This window comes from Oryctolagus cuniculus, chromosome X (genome assembly GCF_964237555.1).
Source record: "Oryctolagus cuniculus chromosome X, mOryCun1.1, whole genome shotgun sequence".
Classification (NCBI taxonomy): domain Eukaryota; kingdom Metazoa; phylum Chordata; class Mammalia; order Lagomorpha; family Leporidae; genus Oryctolagus; species Oryctolagus cuniculus.
Window position 1 is genome coordinate 101962694 of NC_091453.1, and position 3871 is coordinate 101966564.

Here is a 3871-nt window from a genome sequence, read left to right on the forward strand (position 1 = left end):
AGTTGTGGTAATACACGTACATGTACAGTTGGGGGGTCTCAGTGAAGAGTTGTGTGGTAATGCTTTGATAGTATTCCTACAACTTTTCTATAAGTCTGAAATTATGTCAAAATAAAAAGTTATAAAATAAAAAAAGTTTGCCTTCTGGAGATCCAGGCTTAAAATAAATTTTGTTTCATATGACATTGATTTTAAAAACTTTATATTTTAAACTTTCTTTTTTTAGTTCTTCCTTTTACAGCACATTGAAAAAGTTGATATACTTAAAAACGCCAATACTCTTTTATAAAATTTGAAAGTTATTTATTTATTTCTTTGAGAGAGAGTGAAAGAGAGGCAGCACTCCCATCTGCTGGTTCATCCCCAAATGCCCACAATGGCTAAGACTGGGCCAGTCCAATGCCAGGAGCCAGAAACTCCATCCAGGTCTCCTGTATAAGCAGTAGCAACCCAACTACTTGGGCAATCACTTGCCTCCCAGTGTCTGTATTGGCAGAAAGCTGGAGTTATGAGCAGTTGGGTTTTTTAAAAAGATTATTTATTTGAATGGCAGACTTACAGAGAGGCAGAGGTAGAGAGAGAGAGAGAGGTCTTCCATCCAGTGATTCAATCCCGAGATGGCCACAATGGCCAGAGCTGAGCCCTTCTGAAGCCAGGAGCTGGGAGCTTCTTCTGGGTCTCCCATGCAGGTGCAGGAGGCCAAGGACTTGGTACATCTTCCACTGCTTTCCCAGGCCATAGCAGAGAGCTGGATCGGAAGTGGAGCAGCCGGGACTTGAACTAGTGCCCATATGGGATGCTGGCACTGCAGGTGGTGGCTTTACCAGCTATGCTGCAGCACTGGCCCGGAGCAGTTGATATTGAACTCAGTACTCCAATGTCACATAAGGTATCTTAACTGGCATCTTAACCACTAGACCAAACGCTCACTCCTCCAGTATTCATATTTGATATTGACTGTACCTCATGACTGTTTTCCATTGTGCCATAAGTTGTTCAGTCATTGACGTTAGCCTGTGTGAGGCTGTCACTGTGGCATGGTGGGTAAAGCTGTCGCCTGCAGTGCTGGCATCCCACATGGGCACCAGTTTGAGTCCCAGCTGCTCCACTTCCAATATAGCTCTCTGCTGTGGCCTGAAAAAGCAAGAAAAGATAGCCCAAGTGCTTGGGCTCCTGCACCCACGTGGGAGACCCAGAAGAAGCTCCTGACTTTGGATCAGTGCAGCTCTGACCGTAGTAGCCATCTGGGGAGTGAACCAGCAGATGGGAGACCCTTCTTTCTTTCTGCCTCTGCCTCTCTGTAATTCTGCCTTTCAAATAAATAAATATATATATATATATTTATATAAAACAGTGTTTTAATTCTTGTCCTTAGGAACTATAAAGACTATACATGATTTGGAAATGAGACTATACCAAACAACGGCCAAAGAATCATCCGTTCTATGCCTTCTCTTTCGTCTGGTCACTCAGAAAGATAATGTTATCAGCGATGATGGTGGTTGCTTGTCGCCGCACGTTATTTTTATCCATGTATTCACCATAGTCTACCTTCCCTTCCACGTAAATTCGAGACCCCTTTTTCACATACTGATACGCCACATCTCTGAGGCCTGGCTGGAATACTGATATTCTGTGCCACGTTGTTTTTTGACTAACATCACCCATTTGGTATGTTTCATTATCCCCAGATCGCCACATCTCATTTGTTGCTAGGGAAAATATTGTGACTGGATTTTTTCCTTCCACCTGTCTCATGACAGGGTCCTGACCCACTCGCCCCAGTAACTGCACACGATTCAGAGATCTTTCAAGAACCAAACTGCGAGCTATTTCCGACTCATGTCTTACAAACTGATGAAGCACCTGTAACGCAGGCCTCCGAAACATGGCTGTTCTTCTCAGTCTAACCTCTGCCGGTCCTGGCGCTCCAGAAATAAATATTTTTTTAAAAAAGGAAATTAGCCTGTGTTTTTCCTACCAGGAGCAGCCAGATATGAAATATTCTATTTAATTTTCAAAAATCCCCATATGAATTATTAACATTGCCTAATATAGTCAATATTAATATACTCACATAATTGTATCTTTGTTCTTCCACATAATTGTATCTTTGTTCTTCATTTCTTTTTCTTGACAGGCAGAGTTAGTGAGAGAGAGAGAGGGACAGAGAGAAAGGTCTTCCTTCCATTGGTTCACCCCCCAAATGGCTGCTACGGCTGGCGCGCTGCGCTGATCTGAAGCCAGGAACCAAGTGCTTCCTCCTAGTCTCCTATGCAGGTGCAGGGTCCAAGCACTTGGGCCATCTTCCACTGCCTTCCCGGGCCACAGCAGAGAGCTGGACTGGAAGAGGAGCAACCGGGACAGAATCTGGCGGCCTGATTGGGACTAGAACCCGGGGTGCTGGCGCTGCAGGCGGAGGATTAACCAAGTGAGCTGCGGCACCGGCCATTTCTTTCTTTTTTTTTTTTTTTAAGATTTATTTATTTATTTATTTGAAAGTCAAAGTTACACAGATTGAGAGAGAGAGAATGAGAGCAAGAGAGAGAGGTCTTCCATCTGATGGTTCACTCCCCAGTTGGCTGCAACGGCCGGAGCTGTGCTGATCCAAAGCCAGGAGCCAGGAGTCTCCTCTGGGTCTCCCATGTGGGTGCAGGGGCCCAAGGACCTGGGCCATCCTCCACTGCTTTCCCAGGCCATAGCAGAGAGCTGGATCGGAAGTGGAGCAGCCAGGTCTTGAACCGGCCCCCATGTGGGATGCCAGCTCTTCAGGCCAGGGTGTTAACCCACTGTGCCATAGCACTGGCCCCTCTTCATTTCTTTTTAAATCTCAATGCCTACATTTAGGATGCTTGGGATTTTGTCTCAGAAACATCTTTTAGAATTTCCTTTAGTGTGAGTCTTTTGCTAGCAGTTTCTAAAAATTTCACTTTAGTTTTTTAAAATTAGAATTACTTAGATCAACATGTAAAAAATAACAGTGTCACCATCGTTCTCTTATTGTTTCCTTTTTCACTCAAAATCAGTCTTTTGCTTTGTTTTGTTGTATTTCTTGTTTGTGTGACTTTTTTGTTGTATTTTTGATTATTTTCAAATCTAGAGAAATGGAAAGAATTGGGCAAATAAACATCTGTATATCTTTACTTGCATTCACTAATTGTGAACATTTTGCCATATTTTCTCTCTTCCTTTTGCCATCCCTTCTCACTCTCCTCCTCGTTTTCCTCTCTTCTCTCATAACTTCCTCCTCCTCCTCCTCTTCTCTCTTTTTAATGCTAAGTCAATTGAGAATATGTTACTGACAGCAATGACATTTCACCTTTAACTTCTTTTTTTCCCAAAGATTTATTTATTTGAAAGGTAGAGTTGCAGAGAGAGGGAGGGACAGATGGAGGGAGAGAGAGAGAGAGACAGAGAGAAAGGTCTTCCTTTTGCCGTTGGTTCACCCTCCAATGGCCACTGCAGCTGGCGCACTGCGCTGATCTGAAGCCAGGAACCAGGTGCTTCTCCTGGTCTCCCATGGGGTGCAGGGCCCAAGTACTTGGGCCATCCTCCACTGCCTTCCCGGGCCACAGCAGAGAGCTGGCCTGGAAGAGGGGCAACCGGGACAGAATCCAGCGCCCCAACCAGGACTAGAACCCGGTGTGCCGGCGCCGCAGGCGGAGGATTAGCCTAGTGAGCCACGGCGCCGGCCTCTGGCTGCTTTTGAGCTACTCTTTTTTTTGTTTTTCTGCACTTTTGCTGTGATACATCAAGAGGTGGGTTTCTTTTTATTCTGCTTTGGATTCATGGGGTTTCTTTAATCTGTCAATTGGTGCCCTTCATCTGTTCTAGAAAATTCTCAATCATTTTGCTGAATATTGTCTTTTCT

The 3871-nt window shown here is 44.6% G+C and overlaps 1 pseudogene; it reads right to left on the minus strand.

Annotated features, from left to right (window-relative positions):
- Nucleotides 1-1411: 1411 nt before the first annotated feature.
- LOC100342744 (single-stranded DNA-binding protein, mitochondrial pseudogene) lies at nucleotides 1412-1919 on the minus strand (annotated as a pseudogene).
- Between the last annotated feature and the right edge of the window lie 1952 nt (nucleotides 1920-3871).